Source organism: Meles meles, chromosome 14, assembly GCF_922984935.1.
Source record: "Meles meles chromosome 14, mMelMel3.1 paternal haplotype, whole genome shotgun sequence".
NCBI lineage: Eukaryota > Metazoa > Chordata > Mammalia > Carnivora > Mustelidae > Meles > Meles meles.
In genome coordinates, this window is record NC_060079.1 from 82,198,817 (window position 1) to 82,219,848 (window position 21,032).

Consider the following 21,032-nt stretch of genomic DNA (forward strand, 5'->3'; position numbering starts at 1 on the left):
CTTGGAGCCTTGAATTTATCCTGTGAAAGCGGAAACAATAAACACCCACAGCACAGTTTTGAGCTCTAAGCAAGAGAACCCCTTCCACAGTTTTATTCCTCTCGTGACCTGTCTCACCCTCTTTAATTCTTCTTTTGTACTCATATGCAAATTGTCATACTTTCTTAATTTGGAAGTTTGATCATTTCATTCCCGTGCTTTAAACCGTTCGGTGGTTACAGAATGAAGCCTGAGCCGCCCTCCGGACTTCCGCCACTGTCCACAATCTGGCCTCGGGCCACCTCCTCCCGCCGGTCACGTGGCACGCCTTCTGGCCACGTGCTCAGGATACAGAGGCAGCCCTGAACAGCCCGAATGTTCCCTCAGCAAGAGGAAACTTGAGTCAGGCTTCTTCCTACTCTTTTGCGTAGAGCCCTTGCTTGGAAAACTGCGAATTCTTTCTCTTCCTCTTTGTGATGTCTGCTAATCTTTTTAATGGCCTCTTAAAGTTTTAGAACACAGGACTGTCTTTCTCAAGGACTCAGAGTCCTCCCTTTGAAGTGTCAACATCCCAGGAGGTAACACCCTCCTCTCCCAGGTTCTGTTGGAGGGTAAGACCCTAACTTTGGCAGGCGTTTTGCAAAACTACTTCTTGTCGTGAGGACCTGGGTTTACTTTAACTTTGGTTGCTGCCTTTTTGCAACCACTGGCAGCCATGTTGTCCCCTCCTCTATCCTGAAGGATCCCCTGCCCTTTGTTGTGGTGGAGGGAAGCTCAGACTGAGCTCCAGCCTCTCTCCTCCATTGCAATGACCTTGAACAAAGTCTCCTTGCCTGTCTACCTTTGTCTGGTGCGGTTTGTGCTTTGACAACCCCCAAAGGCACCGTGTGTGTGGTGTGTTCACGCCCTCCTGAGCTCACATCCTCTTGACCTCAAAGAACCATCTCTCTTCACCCACAGCTCTTTACGCATCTCATGTCAAAGGATTTACCATGTGGTAAATTGCCCTTGTTTCAAACCACTTGCCACTTTAGCTAGAAACTTCTTGAAGACAGAAACTGTTTCATTCAAATTTTTGTTCTTACCGGTTAACCCCGTATGAGGTGCTTAGAGCAGCCTTACTAAACAAAATAAAACTCATTAAGTTTTACTGAAACTTAATAAGTAAATTTGAGCCAGAAAGAAACTTGGAGTCCACCAGGAAAATCCCAAAACACTAGTATCCCTGCTCAGCAAAGATAATGAGGATACTGAGACCATGGGCTCTCTCCCTCCAGGAGATCAACACTATGCAGGAGGAATGGTGGCAAAACCAAACCCCGTGACTTTGATACCTTCCAAAGTAAGGTTTCCTCCAGATAAAATGGAAACGTCTCGTGGATATTTCCTGTAGCTTAAGACTACAATGTTTTTCCTAAGTGTATTTAAACATTACTAAAACAGATGTTGAAAAATAATTGTGAAAACACTATGTAGAGGGAAAAAGAAAGAGAAGAAAAAATGAAGGAGAATACTAAACATTTGGGGCGCTTATAATTTGGCGGGAAGCATTCTAAGCGGTGCACCACGGCCGTGCGGCAGGCAAATGGACACTGAGGTCATAGGCACCGAGAGGCTGGCTAACTCTCCAGGTTCATCAGCTGGCAAGCAGCACGGTCCGGATTGAAGCCCAGGTGTGTCATCGCTCAAGTTTTGGATAAGGCTTGCTCTATTGTAATGAAGCAACATGTCCACTTACAGATAAATGCAGACGTCGCAATCCAAATGGTACTGCTGTATTAGACACACTCAGATACGCACTTACATGTTGTAACGAGCTCTATAGAAAATCATCACTACTGACAAACTACTGAACTCTATCTGAAACTAGTGATGTACTATATGTTGGCTAATTGAATTTATTTTTTTAAAGATTTTATTTATTTGTTTGAGTGAGAGACAGAATGACAGAGCGTGAGCAGGGGGGAAGAGACAGAAAGAGAAGGAGAAACAGACCACCTTCTGAGCAGGGAACCCACTGTGGGACTGGATCCTAGGATCCTGGGATCATGAGCGGAGCCAAAGGCAGACGCTTAACCTACCAAGTCACCCAGTTGCCCCAGCTGATTGAATTTAAGTTAAAAGAAAGAAGGAAAGAAAAGGGAGGAAGGAAGAAAGGAAAGAAGGAAGAGAAAGAAAGAAACAATGAATGAATATAGTCACTAACTTTGCCAACAAACAACCCAAGGTCTTGGGGAAAGGATTGTGTAAAAACTCCTTCCCATCTCAGTTGGCCCATCACACTTCACGGAGGGAACATAGATGCTCAAAGTCAAAACAAAGAGAGTGCATGTAAATTAAACTAAAGCTATCAGCACTTTAGTTTCGTGTGCCCTAAAAATCTCTCAAGATGAATAAATATGGATGAACACTATTTTCCTATACAGACCCCCTGCAGTTTTCTAGCGGACGTGTTTTTGGATCAGCCAAAATAATTTTTCCATACAATAGAATGTGAGTGCATAGAATATTATGAGCAGAGAAACTCGTATTTTCCCAAGTAAAAAGGGCAATCCTACTTGAAGAGACTTCATTCCAGTTTGAGGACGATGAAATCCTCATAGGAAATAATTGCATTCCTGTAGGGTGCTCTGGCATCTTAAATTGCTTTGCACCTTGATATTAAATTGCTCAGACGTCCCACCAGCTGGTCACTGTTCGTTAATGCATACGGGGCCAGCAAGGGAATTGTCATTTGAAAAGTATTTTCTGAGAATGATCAAAGATATTCATTTGGAGTTTTAATAAGAAGGGCTAGGAAAGTTCAACAAGAAAATAGTTAAATTAACTTCAATTTTATGATTTTTTTTCTCAGAGGTAGATAACAGAGTAGCCTAGATGAAAAGTAAATTAATTTTATACTATTTTGGAGATTCACGTGGCTATTACTTGTGACCTTTAGGAGGCACATTGGTTTTATCTATTTTGGAATGAGGGTAGCTTCAAGTTAAACTGAACCACTTCCAAAAAGTAAAAAATAATAAACTGAACTACATCCAACCACTGAAACCGTTGACTCGAGGCACCCGGTACTAGTGAGTCCAAGCTCCGATCACCGTGTTACCTGGTAATTACCCTTTCTGAGTGGAGAGCAATCAAATTACTTTTCAGTAAATTATCCCCTAGATAATACACTTCTGGATAAATATATAGAATTTTTCCATGGCTGTGTTACACCACATTTCAAAGCAATGCTGACTTTCACAAGGGCCTCGTGGATCCTTACATTTGTGTAAGACAAATGTTGTCTTACACAACATTTGCTAGACTGAATGGTTAGTGTTTTGTCCTTATGTTTTCTGATTTTTTTCTAGGATGTGACACTATCTACTGCCCTTAAAAGTTCTGTCTTCCAAGTTCAAATGGACAGATATTTCAGCGCCTACTTAACAAACCCAAACGAGTGTTCCTCAGTCAGCTTCACCACCCGTATGAGCGAATTTTACTTCTCTTTGCAGGTCAGGTATGTAGTGTTGCTGCTAACTGTCCATCCCTCATTTCTTCTCTCTCCAGTGTCTGTCTTCTCCAAGTCTGGTGGATTTTGCTTTGTCCATATCACAGCTGTTCTGTCCCTTCCATCCACACCGTTTAGACCCTTTCTTGTTTCAGGCTCTCATTATTGGGTTCACAAAGACCTCCTTGATGCTTCTCCTTATCATCCATCCACTCTGATACTGCTACCTGAATGAACCTTACTACATTGCTCTCGCCATGCTGCTCTTCAGTGGAAAGACTTTCATAGCTTCCCTTAACCTACATAATAAAACCTGAGTTCCTTAGGTAGACCTTTCAAGATGGAATATTGCCCAGTTTTTCATCTCCATCTACTTTCTTCTCCATCTGGAATTTATGCAGCAGTAATGTTCAGCTACTTATAATTTTGCAAATTCACTGCTATGGACTGAATATTTGTGCACCCTTAAAATCTCATGTCAAAGCCTGCATCCCTAACTGGATGGTGTTTGGAGCTGGGGCCTTCGGAAGGTAATTGGGTTTTAGATGAGGCCCCAGGGTGAAGTCCTCATGGTAGGACTAGCACCATTATAATGATGGGGTTAGCACCATTATAAGAGGACAACCAGAGAATTCTCTGTCTCCTTGCACACACACTGAGGAATGTATGAGAATGGAAAGTAGCTATTTAAGCCAGGAAGAAGGTCCTCAGCTCTGGTGGCATCATGATTTGGGGTGTGAGCCCTTCTAATAGGTATGCAGTGAGATCTCACTGTTCTACATGTGGTATGATTTTCCCTGTGGATTTTTGGTTGATGTTCTTTGTCAGGTTGAGGAAGTTCCTTTTATTCCTAATCTACTGAGAGTTTTTATCATGAATCAGTTTGGGAATTTTTCAAATGCTTTTTTTTTCCTGCCTCAATTGATAGGATCAGAGGCTTTTTCTTCCTTAGCTCATTGATATGGTGCTTATATTAATCAACTAAACTATATCTTTTCACTGATAACATTATTGTCAAGCTACACAATCCAAAACACTGGTATGAAACAACTAGAATTAATAACTTAAGAAGGTGGCTATATATAATACAGCAAAGAAATCAATCACCTCTATATATTTCATTAATAGGCACCCAGAAATGGACACAGCAGAAGAAAATATAATTGACAATATTGACACAATTATGAAAAATCTTGGAATATATTTAACAAGGAATGTTAGAACATATAATAAATATTTTAAAACTATTTTTGAAAAACAAAGAATGTGACTTGTTTTTACTCATCTACATCTCTTTCTTTTTCAAAGAATTTTAGGATCAAGCTGTCAATTTCTCAAAAAAAAAAAAAAGGGATTTTGTGGGGGCAGGGTTTCATAGGAATTAGACTGAATCTCTATGTCAATTTAGGGCATATTGCTATCTTCACAATATTAAGTCTTCAGTTCATAATTGATTGGGGGTTAAAATGTACTGCATCACTGTTTGTTTTATATTTCTTCCTCCTATTCTATGTTCTTCTGACTTTTATGAGGGGTGTTATGAATAATTAGATGTTTTTGCCATATTTACCTCCTTCATTTCATCAGTTTTAACTTATATTGCCTTTTCTTAGTGATCATTCTAGAGATTATAACTGACACGCTTCAGTTACAATAGTTGAGTAAAAATGACTACTTTTAGCAATTCCTAGTCCTTAGAACATTTTCACTGCATGTATTCCCTTTTTCTTGCCATTTATGTAACAGTCACCTGCATTTTAATCTTACATATATTTTAAATTCCATGGATGTTTACTACTATTATTTTGTACAATTAATAGTCTTTAGATTTACCCACATGTTTACTGAATCTGTTGTTTTTCACTTTTTCCTTAACACATAGTCTTCTGTATGGAATAATTTCCTTATATGTGTGATCATTGTCCTTGTACCTAATGAACTCACCTCCCCATTTCTTTTTGTATGGTTCTGAAGGCAACAAATTACCCCAATGTTAATTTTTCTGGAAATACCTTTATTCTGCCTTTATTTGTTGAAAGATAATGTCACTGAGTAGGGAATTCTTAATAGCAATTATTTTCTTTCTGCACTTCAAAGATATTGTTTAGACACAATTATCTTCTAAATTCTACTTTTTCTCTTGAGAAATCAACTGAACTTTTTATTGTCTGTATGAAAGGAATGCATCTTCTTCCTCTTCAACCTTTAAGACTTTTCTCTTTGACTTTTTACTTTGCTTCAGTAGGTTTGCTGTGATCTGCCTGGGTGTGGCGCTCTTTGCATTCCCCCTGCTTCAATCTGTGGTACACTCTCTTTCACTAGTTTTTAAGGTTTATCTTACATTATTTTTTTCAAATTGTTTCTACTTTATCCATTCAAACACTTCCTTTGCCCTATTCTGTCTCTTCCCCTTCTTGACTTCAATTTCACACGAAACCTCTTTCATTTCTTATGTCTCTCATGTACTTTTCTGCACGTCACCCCATTTCTCTCTGGATATTTCAATGGACAAATCTTCCCTGCCCCTGAACTATAACTGCAATTAAAATCGTGTAGTTCCCTGCCTGTATTTTTTAGTTGAAGACCCTTGAATTCTTTTTACTACACTCAGATTCTCAGGAGAAATCCTCCAGATTGTCATCCATTTCCTTGAACCTTACAATCACAGTTATTGTATCAACTTTTGTCGATACTGTGTCTAGCAAGTCCAGCATCTGGAGCACTTGTTTCCATTGTTCTGCTTCTACTGTTCGTTTTTTCTTTTCTCTCCTGTTTGACATTCCTGGTAATTAATGATTTAATGTTGGATATTAACAAGGAATTGTAGAGTGTGTGAGCACTTAGCTTTTGACAGCAGTACTAAAAAAGACAGAACTTCCTGATCTGATGGGGAACTTATTTCTGCAGCATGGGCACGTCTGTCTGCCACCTGGGGATAAGGTTGTTCCTCTCCAGTTTTTGGCTACAAGAGTAAGGCTCCTGACTCTGAGGTGGGTTTGGGGTTTCAGACTCTAAAAGACATTGTCGATTTCAGGTTTACACTTTTCTTAGAAAACAGTCCTTCGAGCATTCCAACAAAGAGTCTAGGATGTCTAAGAGAGTGCCTCTTCCCTGGCAGGCCCAAACCCGAGTTCATTTCTCCAGGCTGGTGAAACTTACAAAAACCCTGCTTACACCAATTCAGAGGAATTGGTCCTCTGAATCCTCACTGGTTTGGTAAGCTGTCTTTCAGTTAGGGTCCTGGTTCTGTGAGATCTACAAGCTCAGCATGGTCTCCGTGGTCTGCTGAGATTTCTCCTTGGTTTCTTGGCCCCTTGTCCAGCTTATGTTAAAGAGCAACAAATGTCCATGGGGACTGCAGCATGGAAAGTCAACCTCGACTCACTAATTGTCTCTTCTCCCAGTGATCTTGGACCCTCAAATTTTGGCAGCTTTGGCTGCTTTCTGATGTTTCTGAACAGATTTTTTTGGAGTGTGTGGGGGGGCAAGCATTATTTTACATGTTACTTTTCTAATTTTGTGGGATACAGAAGGTGTGCTTTACTGGAATCGGGTCCATTGTAGCTAGAAACACAAGTATCTGTTGTTATATTTAAAGCAAAACCAACCAACTGTATCATTTTGTCTATAAATACTTCAATGTGTACTATCAGCAGATATGATGTTGCTTTAACACAAGTCTATTACCATAAAAATCACAATTACTTAACAAAATTCAGTATCAAGTCAATGGTCACATCATGTCTTCTCAAATGTCCAAAAAAAAAAAAAAAAAAAAAAAAGGAAAAGGAAAAGAAAAAAAAGAAAGAACAAAAGGTTCCTGAGTTTGGATGCAAATGAGGCCCAAATGTTGTATTTTATTGATGTTTCTTTTAATCTATAATAATCCCCTCTCTATTATGTCATTTTCATTTACAATTTAAGAAGGAGATGGAGAGGAGAGGGAGTTGAGGGAAACTGGAAGGGGAGATGAACCATGAGAGACTATGGACTCTGAAAAACAACCAGAGGGTTATGAAGGGGCGGCAGGGGGGTGGGGGGGTGGGAGGTTGAGGAACCAGGTGGTGGGTAATAGGGAGGGCACGTACTACATGGAGCACTGGGTGTGATGCCAAAACAATGAACACTGTTATGCTGTAAATAAACAAATAAAAATAAATATTAAAAAAAAAAGAAGTAGTTTTTTGTTTTTTGTTTTTCCCATGTAGAATTTCCCATATCCTCTGGGCACATGGGTGGCTCAGTGGGTTAAAGCCTCTGCCTTCGGCTCAGGTCATGATCTCAGGGTCCTGGGATCGAGCCCCACATCAGGCTCTCTGCTCAGTGGGGAGCCTGCTTCCCTGTCTGCCTGCTTGTGATCTCTGTCTGTCAAATAAATAAATACAATCTTAAAAAAAAAAAAGAATTTCCCATGTCTCAATTTCGCCAATTGCATGCTTGTCATTTAACTTGTTTCTCTAACCCCTGTGTATGCTGTAAAATGGGTTATACAGAGAGGTTTGGTTGTATTTAGGTTTTTGTGACAAAAATACTTCAGAGAACATAGGTAAGTTTTTATTATCCTACTCTTTTATTTTTTTAAAGATTCTATTTATTTATTTATTTGAAAGAGAAAAAGAGAGTGCATGAGCAGGAGAGAGCTCGAGTTGGGGGGGGGCAAGGGAAGAGGGCACGAGGGAAGGGGAGCAGAGGGCGAGGGAGAAGCACTGAGTGGAGAGCCCGATGTGGGACTCAATCCCAGGACCCTGGGATTGACCTGAGCCAAAGGCAGACGCCTAACCCACTGAGCCACCCAGGTGCCCCTTTTGTGATCCTATTCTTAATGTTGTTTTATATATACCAGTAGGTCCAGTTGTCGTCAGCACAAAATACGTTTCAAGTGCAAAAAGACTGTCCAAACATCACACGATATGGTCAGTCCTGTAACTCACACACAATCATGTGTTCTCTTAGGTGATTTCATTGACGGCCTCCGTTCTCTTCATTTTACTTAGTGTACTTTACTTTCACTCATAATTACATTTCTAATCAGTTTTAAAGGACATATAAATTCATCTCAGAATATTCAAGTGCTATTAAAAAAAAGCTCCTGCCCTCAAAGACCTGTGGTGCATAGGGGGAAAGAGAGAGAGAGAGAGAGAGAGAGAAACATTGTGTCAGAGGGTGGAGTGTCCGAAACGTTCACAAGAAGTTTAAACCTGACACAAGGCTTTTAACGCAGTGGCTCCCAGAGGAATGGTGCTGCCATTGTGAGAGTTCTGGACCGAATGTTTGTATCCCCCAGATGGGGGAGCTCCTGACTCCGATGTGCTGGTGGGGGGAGGTGGGACTAGTTACCAGCAGAGCTTTCCTGAGCTGCTCAGCATCCCCCAGGCTTCCTCCAAGAGGCCTGACCCCACCTCAAACTCCTGCTCCAGCCCCAGACAGAGGCGTCCTTGCGTATGGACAGAGCTGGCTCTCCTGTGGTGCTTTAATTTTTCTGCAATCTGTGAGTGAAGGAGTGTAGCTCCTGGTTTTGACAGGGGCCTGCAGAGCCTCCCTGAGCATATTCCTTACTCTGTCAACTGTGACTTATACCACCTGCCCATTCTCTTCACGGTCACATTTGTAGTGATTTATTCTGTCCTCCAAAGTCGAGAAAGCCTTTCTGCCTGATTTCAGCTTGGCTCATGGACTCTAGAAACTTGGGGAAGCGGTGCCCGTGTTCCGCCAGGGTCGACCAGGTGCCCCTGAGCCCATGAGCCCTTGAGGCCCATGAGCTGAACCGAGCATACCCCTTACAACCAGTCACCGAGTGCCTACTGGGCACCAAGTGTGGCAGATAAGGTTGCAAGGGGCTTGAAGTGAAATAAAATGTGGCCTCACCTCTCAAAGATCCTACAGTGTGGCTGGGGAAGTCACGGTTCCAGCGAGGAGCCGGCAATGCCAAGAGAAGGCGTCTGTCGCCTTGCTTTTAAAACAAGCTCTTCACGCCAGCCCCCCAACCTCTGCCAGTCCCCCATTTCTCGTCCCCATCATTCTGTCTCTCCTGGGTCAGTACTGCCATTCTTCTAAGAACCGGCATTGAGAGGGGCTCCGGGAGGGACGGGCCCCTCCAGGTCCAGAAAACAAGATAAACAAATACGCAGGACGAAAGGGAGGGATGTATTCAGAGATGAGCCAGGCTTCCAGGGTTAGGGTAAGGTTTTAGGGAGAGAAGACATGAGCGGATGGGTCAGTCAACGATTCAACCGAAGGGCCTCAGTAAACATGCTTACTCTTCCCAGGGCTCACACAAGGAAGAAAGGGTAGAAATGTTCCCTAAGCTCTGTCCGACTCCCCTCCTGTGAGGTATGTAATCTTGTTAGAGCACAGATCGAGCTAGGATACAGAAATCATCTTGGAATTAGACGGCATTGACGAAGCACAAGGACACGGGAAAGACTGATTCCTTCCGTAACGCTCCAGATCCAGTCCCCACGGGCCCCCATGCGCGTGTGAGGTTCTCTGTGCCCAAACCAATGCCCTTGTTTCTCCTGCCCTTCCACAGCACCTTCCTTTGCTCTCCCTCAGGCAGCACACACCCCCCCCATTCCAGAACTCCGTGAAATCCCACTTTAACTCCTGCTTGAATGACTTCTAGTTTTATTCACTCATTTCTTTATTTCTTACTGGGTAACTCCTTAACAATGTAGTGTTCTTGCCATCGACGAACAGTTATCTTTAATATTCAAGTTTCTTTTCTGAAAACTCATCGTATTTTCCCTAACCTGTTAAATTTTAATGAGTTATTACATATCCCACCATTAAGCAACATGATATTTATTGTAGTCAAACACTGGAGGTAGACAGCCTGGTTTAAAATCCCACGCAGTAGACTCCGTAGCTTGGACAAAGCCCCTCCCTCCTTTTTGCTGTCTGTAAAGTGGGCACAACAATAACACCAACAGAAGGTTGTTATGCACATTGGATAGATGGTACCTAGTGTGCCGAGAACAGCGAGAGTGACTTAGCCCTCAGGACGTTTTAGCTATTTTTATGGCTATGGGTCCTAACAGGATATGTAATCTCCATATTGCGAAGCTAATTCATCATCAGCATAAGGACACCTGCTGCTTTCACATTTGAAGCTGGCTGGGAGGCCCAGAAGGAGGACTCAGTCACAGTAAGGAGAGAACCCTCTGTGGGAGCCTACATTTTTTGAGGCCCTTCTGCGCTTTTGCGGTGTTCTATGCTGCCACCTGCTGGTACTCTCAGGAATTGTGCCCGTCTCCTGAAGGGACGAACCGGGTCATGATGTTTGATAGAATTTCATGTTAACCCCAAATAAAGCAAGTACAATATATTATCCAAAGCGTGCATTCAGCAAATATTCATGTGAGCGATTGCTCTCACTGGATGGCTCCACGAGTAGCTAAATGCTATCTGAAAATGCTCTGTAAGATTGTGTGGTGGGCAAAAAGTTCGCACCAATGTGCTTATGAGCAACCTGGTATTTATGGTAAAGACCATCAAAGGCTCTCTTAGTTGTGAGATCCACGCTTCAGGGAATATTGTAATGAAAAGTAGAATGTGAGACAAATGTGACATTTAAAAGATTGTATTTTTTAAATTAAAAGGAATTTGAGTTACTGATATCATAAAACAAATTTCCTCTTGTTATTTAGAAATACTTTAGCATAAAATAAGGAAAATGGTTAAACTAATAGGACACACTGAGATAAAAAGTCAATAATCTCAGAACACTAAGAAAAATATAAAATATGCTTTCAGAATCTTTCCTTTATTTCCCACTACTTATCAGATTTTTGTTTCACAGGGTCTATGGTTCTGTGATGGGAGCCATATTTTTGTTATACACCATGGCCAAGCTTTGAGCCGAAGTGAGAGACAAATCCATATGGAGGCTTAGGAAATAATATGGCAGACTTTCATGAGTAAAGCTTAGAAAATATAACTCTCATGATTTAAAATTACTTAACCCCAAACAGACTCTGAGAACAATGGCATCTCTCATCACACGAGTCCTCAAAGGCAATGAAGTACCTGTCCCCCAAAGGTCACAAATCCCAAGTAGTGGAATGTTGGGATCATTCCTAAAAGTGAATTATATTAATGAATCAGCACACATGATTTAACAACCACTAAAACATTAAATATCAAATTCTCTGTCTAGAAGAAGCACAGAAGGTTAGAGCCATGAACCTCAGGTGAGAAAATGTGACAACTGTCTTCCAAGCTTTCCTTCTGAAGAAGTCTGTGCATCTGGACACACCTCTGCCCGCCTTGGGGCTCTGATCTATATCCTGGGGTATCAGACCACATTGTGGTTAACATGCTGGGTGTCAAGAACCCAACCGAGAGTTAAATGAAGGCTGTGAACCCAACTGAAGTCATAGGAAGTCATATGAAGGCTTCCCCCTGAAATTCTCATATTACCACACTCACACATACACACACACACAATTGTTAACCCCATGAATCTCTTTCTTGGATCCCCTAAGAGTAAAGAATTCATGACCATATCAAATGTAAGCAAATTTCCAATACTAAATCCCAAGGAATACATTTGGTTTAACGTGTCCCAGCCAGGAGGGGGGCATTGTGATGGTTGATTTTATGTGTCGACTTGACTGGACGGCCAGACATTTGGTCACACATGATTCTGGGTGTGTCTCTGCAGGTGTATGGATGAGATGAACATTTGAATCAGGAAACTGAGCAGAGAAGATCGCCCTCCCTAATGTGAGTTGGCTTCACCCAATCCACTGGAGGTCTTAGTGGAACAGGAAGGTTGGGGAAGAGGAAATTTTTCTCTGTCTGTCTTCTAGCTTGGGCCATTGGTCTTCAACTGCCTTTGGACTCATGCTTGGACTGGAACTAACACCACTGGCTCTCCTGTGTCTCTGTTTTGTTCGCTTCAGAACTTAGAACTTCACAGCCTTCCTAATCACATGTAGATTCTTTATAAGAAAGAAATACATATATTCCGGAGAACCCTGGCTAACCCCAGTGTGTAAGAGGAGAATGCACAATGTCCTAGAATCAGGAAGCTGGAAGGATGACATACCTTGAAATGGTTGTGTGTATTTCCTGTTTCTTTGCTCTGCAGCTCTCCAGACAGGCACACACAGGGAAAGACCTTTCCTTGGCCCATCGGGAAGCCCCAGAACTTCTACCTGAGGTGTGGGAGGGGCACCTGTGCCCATGCACGCTGGCGGTGACTACAATAGAGAAGACACACGTTGGTCAGAAGCAGGCTTGTCCCTGTCACTTTCCAATTTTGTCTGAATCATCAAGTAATGGTGTGCGCTGCTTATCCTTCACAACCTTCTACTAAGAGAAGTGGTCCCCTCAGACTCCTAATGCCCTTAGTGGTCTGCCATGAATTCACAATGATCCATATGTTTATGGCCCTTTGCAGTCTATTTCTAGACTATGAAGTGAGAGCCTGACTCCCCAGTCCTACCACACAAACACATGTTGCTTTCCTTGTCTTGGCCACTCAAGGAAGCCCAGACCCATGTCCATTCTCAGGTGACTTGACTCATCACAGAGAAGCATGACCTGAGTGTTGAGGAATGGCCAGAAGGGCTGGGGCTTCTCTTCTGAGTGGGCAGTTACCCTGAGCATTCAGGAAGCATGGCTGGCAAATGAGTGCAAAATGAGGCCTCACTTAGGATTTTAAAATACCTGGATCACCTTCAGTAGGTCAGACCTTTGTGCGAGGTGTATACGTATTTGCATACATCTCCCTTTGAAATCTGACGGCAACAGTACAGGAACAGCATTGCAGACGAGGAGACTGGGGCTCACAGGGTTCACTGTCTTACTCAGAGCCGGCCAGTAGTCTAGATACGTGTGGCACCAACACCCCTAGACTATTCCGTTCTCACTGCTGCATGGCTGAAACCTGTGCAGATGGGATCAGGTTCACCCCCTTTTTATAAATTAATATTTGAACTTCACTGAGGATGACATTCAATATTGCTAGCCCACTGACTTCGAATCGTCAGAAACAGTGTTATGTAAATGCCAAACGGGGCAATTTCTTCCGACAAATTTGATTGATTTGTTCTGTCAGACACTGTATCCTTGAGTTTACTTCCACTTTTGGGGGCACATTTTCAGAAAAACATCTGCTAAGACACCAAACAACTTCACTTGTTTGTGCTATTAGTCAACATTCTTACCAACTACGGTATCATAACTAATTTTCAGATTCATAATTTCTGAGCAGTTAATGCTTTCAATGACTTTATTGGAATAAGATCGGATAATAAAGAAGGCTGTCATTTCCTTGTGGTCTTCTTCTCTATATCCATTAGCTTCCCATTTCCCAGAAAAAAAGGCCCACATAAAGGTCATAGTGGCCCGTCCTCTGTCTTTTGCCATTATGGCTACAAATCCAAACAGAACCGTAAGTTCAAACCACAAGTTTCTTGCCTTAAAAGGTGTAATCCAAGAGATAACACAACTTGAGAATTAAAGTTAATAAAGAAACTGTGAGATACTGAGAGTCTCCACGCTAGCACACCTGACACTGTGTTGTGTTGTTACTTCTTTTTTTCTCTGGATACAGGATACTTCACTGATACATGACAAAGTGGGACTCCCAAGCCCCTCCCTTTCTTCGGCGGACCTGGGTTAGAAATAGTGCAGGTCGGGGGGTTATCGGTGTGTTGGAGGAGCTGGAGCAAGGACACCCCAGCAGTTGAGGGCCTCTCTCTTCCTCGTGCTCTCCTTGGGGCTGGTGGTCCAGGGGGCTCTTACTCTTTGGAGGTCATGTGGACCATAAAGTCTACCACCTGGTTGTTGTAGCCAAATTCATTATCACACCAGGAAATGAACTCAACAAAGTGGTCATTGAGAGCAATGTCAGCCCCAGCTGACATTCCATCGGAAGTGGAAGAGTGGGTGTCACTGTTGAGGTTGCAGGAGAGAACCTGGTTCTCGGTGTAGCCCAGGATGGACTTGAGGCGGCTTTCCAATGCCTGCTTCACCCCCTTCTTGATGTCATCATATCTGGCAGCTTCCTCTGGGTGACAGGTCAGATCCACGACTAACACTTTGGGGGTGGGGACATGGAAGGCTATGCCAGTGAGCTTCCCATTCAGCTCAGGGATGACCTTGCCTACAGCCTTAGTGCCAGTAGAAGTGGGGATGATGCTTTGGGCAGCCCCTTTGGCCGTCATACCACAGCTTCCCCAAACCATACTTCTCATGGTTCATGCCCATCACAAACATGGGGGCATTAAAAAGAGGGACAGAGATGATGACTCTCTTGGACCCACCCTTCAAGTTAGCCCCAGCTTTCTCCATGGGGGTAAAGACCCCAGTGGACTCCACAACAGACTCGGCACCAGCCTCACCCCATTTGACGTTGGCGGGATCTTGCTCCTGGAAGATGGAAATGTGGTTTCCATTGGTGACAAGTTTCCCATTCTCAGCCTTGACTGTGTCATGGAATTTGCTGTGGGTAGAATCATACTGGAACATGTAGACCATGTAGTTGAGGTCAATGAAAGGGTCACCGATGGTCATAATATCCACTTTGCCAGAGCTGAAAGCAGCCCTGGTGACTGGGCACCCAATACGGCCAAATCTGCTTACTCCTACCTTCACCCTCGTGTCTTGGGGACGTGACTGGGACTACACCAGAAGATGCCGCTGTCTGCTGAGTGGGGAGGAGCAGAGAGCCACACTGTATTGTTCTGAGATCCTCTTGCCCTTCAACTTTAAATTATAAATAATGAGTTTCCACTTGCGAACAAAATCTTGCTTTGAGTCGGTTACATAAGCATAGTGTCACTTTTCCACAAGAGAAGACCAGAAGGAGAGCACTTGATGGTCTGGGATACGTGGAGATGTTGCTGTGATTTCTCGAGACGTTCAAGGGGCTTCGCGCTCTCCTTTCACTGAATCATCATCGAGAAATCCCTCCTGCCTACGTGGAGGCTCCGTCTCAGGTGACGACAGCTTCACAGTGTCCCCATACCCCTCCACTCAGAAATCCCTTTGCGAGCAAAGTCTCTAGACAAGAAGTGCTTTCTCTGCGACACAATGAGTTTTCTGTCTGCAACAATGTAAGCAAGAATGAAATTAATAACAATATGGAAACAGTCGATATATGGGATAACTGACTTGAAAAGTGAAATATATGTCCCTTAACTTCTATCATAAAATGACTCAAAAAAAGAATAAAAAGCTTCAACTTTCATCTACCCTTGATGAAAATTGCAGTGTGGGTCTTGGCCAAACCACTTACCTTTTCTGGGCTTCACTTTTTTAATCTGAAACTTTATTTTTTCTCTTCCATCCCCTAAGGGTTAGCATGCCTGTAGACCCAGATGCTGAACACTCACTCCCAATTTCCTACAGAACTGTCATGTAAAATACTATTTTATGCATATATGTTGTCGATTCCAAAATCCACATCTCCCACCGTGGCGCCCCCCACCGACTCCACATTCATATGATCATCTCCCTACTTGGCATCTTTAAAAGGTCTCCAATAAGCATCTAACACTTAATATAGCTCAAGGAAAGCTTTTGATTCTCATCACTCATCATGAATTCTCTGAATCTGAACATTAATAAATATTTGATACTATTAGGAAATTACTGTTCATTTCTTAGAGATGATAACAGAATTGTGGTTGTTTAAAAAAAGATTCCTTGTGAGATGCGTAATAAATTTAATAATGAAGTGATTGAAATAAGTGATAAGACTACAGGATGTGAGGTCTGGGATTTGCTTGTGTGGCTCACGGTGGTGGGAGGTAGCAGCAGAAGAATCCAATTAAAGTACTGATGGAACACGATCTCGTGAGCCGCTGATTGCCTCGACTGGGTGACGATGTCCTGAGAAGCCAGAGCTGGAGTATTAGATTAAGAACGTGCAGACTGGGGCACCCGGGGGCTCAGTGGGTTAAGTCTCTGTCTTTGGCTCAGGTCATGATCCCAGGGCCCTGGGATCGAGCTCCAAGTCGGGCTCTCTGCTTGGCCGGGAGCCTGCTTCCCTTCATCTTTCTCTGCCTGCCTCTCTGCCTACTTGTGATCTCTGTCTGTCAAATAAATAAATAAAATCTTAAAAAAAAAGAATGTGCAGATCATGACCTGCTGCAGGAGGGGCACAGGCCAAATGAGGTAGACAGGTATCTCCCTCCGCATCCAATCTCCCACTTTAGGGAAGTGGAAACCCCGGGTAACCTTGACTGAAGGCACAGTTTTAGCACAGCCACCCAAAGGAGGTAAAGTCATAAGATGTGTTACTTGCAGATCCCCCAGATAGGGGTGAGGGCTGAGGGTGTGCAGCAAACCAGGGGACGGGCAGCCCTCTGTCCCAGGTCATGAGTGAGCGGGAGATAGAGAGCAGGATGGCAGCACCTGTTACTTACAAGGTAGTTGTGGCCACAGGTCTCTAACTTTTCAGAGACTCAACCCTGAGTGGTTATTTTAAAAAGTGTCCCAGGAAAAACAAGGTGGGAACTGGGGGCGGGAATCCTCTGCTCAGATGCCTGAGGGTCCAGACTTGGGACGTGAGCAGGGCTACCATATGTGAAATCCTAGACACCCACTTAGAAGAGTGGTTTGTCTCATCAAAGACGAGTACATGGGTTTTTATATTATTATCCTTCTAATTTGGGGTTATGTTTACATTTTTCCCTAACAAAAAATTTTAAAAGAGACTACATCGTCACCATCCAAATAAAAGGTATCACTGTTAACTCAGTTGCTGTGAACAAAATTCTTTGAATCATCTCTGCCTTGCCTTTTGTACCCCGTGTCTCACATTTGCAAAGGACCTAGGTTTGGAGTGTTCTTGGTATGTCTCTGTAGCAGCAGAAAGGTTGAAGCAGCGAGCATTAGGGATGTAAGAAGTGGAATCAGAGAGATGTTTTGATGCTTTTTAATATAGGATCTTAATGGGGGCACCTGGGTGGCTCAGTGAGATAAGGCTATGCCTTCCGCTCAGGTCATGATCTCAGGGTCCTGGGATGGAGCCCCACATCGGGCTCTCTGCTCAGCGGGGAGCCTGCTTCCCCTCCCCCACTCCCCGCCTGCCTCTCTGCCTACTTGTGATCTCTGTCTGTCAAATAAATAAATAAAATCTTTTAAAATTATATAGGACCTTAATGGTCATGTAAGAATTTGCATTTTGTTTTCTATTTTGTTCTGCAAGTGATGTGAAATCTTTGGACAAATTTGTTCAGAGGAGGAGACTGATAAGTTTTACTTTTGACAAATGTCATCATGGATGGTGTAGAGGAATAGACATTAAGGGGTCAAGAGAGGAGAGAGAAACCAATTAGATGCTATTTCAGTAAGTCAAGGAAATGACGGTGGCTTGAAATAGCCGTCTCTTTGGAGGTGTGTGGGGGAGCGGTTAGGACAGAATGTCAAGGTGTTTCTGACGCTAGTTTCTAATGGATGAATAAATGTAAGGTGACATTACTGAATTAAAAAATCCCTAAATTGTCCTTCAGCTTCATAGTCCTGCAAAATGCAGACATTGTGGCATGTACCATTAATTCTATGACTTCTGGGAATTGTCTCCTTGCAATGCACACCCCCAGCAGAAACAACATGCCCTTAGGGTCAGAGAACATGGGTTTGAGTTGGAGAGGGTGGTGCCGTCTACCCTGCAGGGCCACGGAATGAAACGAGACAGTGTGTGGAAATCTCTTGAATACTGGACACTACGGCATAGGGACTCAGGAAAAGTATTTCTTTCTTAAGTCATTCACCCTCTGCAGGGGCATTCTTTCCTCTCTCTTACCCAGCCAAGGGCTGTCCACCTTCCTTTCCTTTTTTTTTTTTAAAGAATTTAAAATATACTTACATGAGAGAGAGAGAGAGAGAGAGAACAGAGGGAGAAGAAGAAGCAGACTGACTGCTGAGCTGGGAGCCCGACACAGGACCGGACCCAGGACCTGAGGTTCATGACCTGAGCTAAAGGCAGACACTCAACCGACTGAGCCGCCAAGGTGTCCACCTTCCTTGCATGTTCCTGGGCTCCACACTCAAGATTTCCACAACCATGGGCTTTCTCCTTGCTCTTTTTAGCCTGAATGTTTGTACTTATTGGAGCTGGGTCAAAAAATCACTTTGCAGAGAGGTGACCCTCATTTGGGGGCTAAAATGAAAGTATCCTTTGTTGGGAATTTCTCTTCGTTGGCAATCTCAGATCTTTATTATGTGATTCATCATACGTAGATTCACTTGTAAAGTGCTGTCTTGCATTGGCTTTTTTAATAAAACCTCTTCCAAATTCAGAATTAACATAAGATAAAGCTTTGATTCGCACATATGTAGCTACTTTATATCCCATCCTTTTTTTGGCCTCCCCGTCTTTCTTTTTTATAAGCATTAATTAGTGGTTTACATTGTCATGTACATGTAGATAAGCAACAAGGGATAGAAAAAATTGAGTTAAGGGGCACCTGGATGGCTTCATTGGTTCAGCTTCTGACTCTTGGTTTCAGCCCAGATCATGATCTTAGGGTCATGAGATCGAGCCCCATGTCAAGCTCTGTACTCACTAGGGTGTCTGCCTTGTTCTCCCTCTGCTCCTCCTTGCTCTCTTTCTCTCTCTAAAATAAGTAAATAAAATCTTTTAAAATGTTTGAGTTAATAAATAACACTTACACAAAATCTTGACTGTTTTATCAGTACCTTCATTTGATTAATATTGGATACATGTCATTTGGTGGGGAGACACCCAGTTTTAGACGATGGTAGCACCAAAGAATTTTAATTGGGAAAGTTCAATCTTGAAAAAAAAGAAAACTGATTTATGTCACTGAATACGTATGTAGATAGAATTTTCACTAGGTAACAATTCCTCAAATAGGAACTGGAACGTCACCGAACTTTTGGAAACAGAGCCAGTTAGGCAGCTGATTGCCATCCATGCACGACACCTTGTCTGATTCTCCAAACCTGATGAGGACCGTGACAGACAGCTGTTTAGACAGGAAAGCACACAGAAGCGTGCCGATGAAACCACGACGCCAAAGATACAGAATTTCGTTTCTGCACATCGGTGCCATCCGCCGGTGACGCGTCTGCCGGTGAGTCGAGGAGAGAAGCCCCACGGCGTGGGAGGTCATTCCTCAGCACCCACCCTGGCCTGATCATCAGTCCTCACGCAGTGGACGCTATTCCCTCCTGCTCCGTCCCATTCTCTACTTTGCAGCTTATAAATATTTCCACGTATTTTTAAGCGAGGTATTCTCATTTTATCCACCTGTTGTGATTATTTTAATTGTTCTTGCTCACTAAAAATGTCCTCGGTCTAAAGTGAGCTGGTTTTCTCGTCCTAAGCGCTGAAAGTTGGACACGGTGGATCATTCCCAAGGTCTTCGTGGGGAACCGGAGGCTCCCAGGATACTCTGGACACTTTCCAGTAGAGCACTTGTCATACTCTGTTGTGGCGATGTTCTACTCTGGCCTCTTCCCTTCCTCAACCCCTTGGGCCTAACCCTTGGTCGTTCAGGCCTGTGGGCTGGAGCCTGTTGTGTGCTGGCGATCTGCCCAGCCCTCGGCGTACACTGATCTGGCATATAGTCGGCACTTGGGAAATACTTTATTACTGAGCAAATGGGTAAACAAAATTATTTACTATTTACATTTTGGACCCCCAAAACGTTATAACATCAAAACGAAACACCACGGCACTCCTGGAAGTGAGGACCAGCCCCAGACAGACGTGTGGACTTCAGCAGTCGGTCACTGTCATCCCCGAGGGCGCCTTCCTTCCAGGTGGCGCCGTTGGCCGGCCTTCCATTCTTCCCCAAGCGTCTCTCCATGCGGCCGAGACTGGCTGTGGTGTCCGTCCGGGAAGGAAAACGGCTCAGAACAAGGGCAGCTTATTTCTCCATCAGAAGAACAACGTAGGGTGGTTGATGGAGGCACCAGGCAGCTTTCCTGCCCGTGTCCATCCAGGATCTGGGTTGGTTCCTTCCGCGGCTCTTCTAGGGAGTGGAAGGGAAGGGGGGATGGCGGAGCGTCTGCTTCTAGAAACCCCTGCTTCTGCGATACGACACATCACTCGAGCTCACATTCTACCGCAGAGCTAGTGGCCACACCTGCTGCCAAGGGGCTGGGAAGTGTAGACCCACCAGCTCCCCACACGCACCCATGGATGGACAGCATGAGCTGCCCCACGCTGCACGCTTGCCACTGAGAAAGAATCAGCCCGAGAGCTTCCATTCCCAACAAGCTACACAGCTCCTGGCGCTCGCTGCTCTTCCTGCCCAGCGGCCATTTTTATCAGAAATCCCATCGCAGAGGCTCCTGGGTGGCTCGCTGCTCTTCCTGCCGAGCGGCCATTTTTATCAGAAATCCAATCTCAGGGCGCCTGGGTGGCTCGCTGCTCTTCCTGCCGAGCGGCCATTTTTATCAGAAATCCCATCGCAGGGGCTCCTGGGTGGCTCGCTGCTCTTCCTGCCGAGCGGCCATTTTGATCAGAAATCCAATCTCAGGGCGCCTGGGTGGCTCGCTGCTCTTCCTGCCGAGCGGCCATTTTTATCAGAAATCCAATCTCAGGGCGCCTGGGTGGCTCGCTGCTCTTCCT

At 43.9% G+C, this 21,032-nt stretch overlaps 1 pseudogene; it reads right to left on the reverse strand.

The window, feature by feature from the left end:
- Positions 1-14,220: 14,220 nt before the first annotated feature.
- LOC123956101 lies at positions 14,221-20,265 on the reverse strand (annotated as a pseudogene).
- Positions 20,266-21,032: the final 767 nt, after the last annotated feature.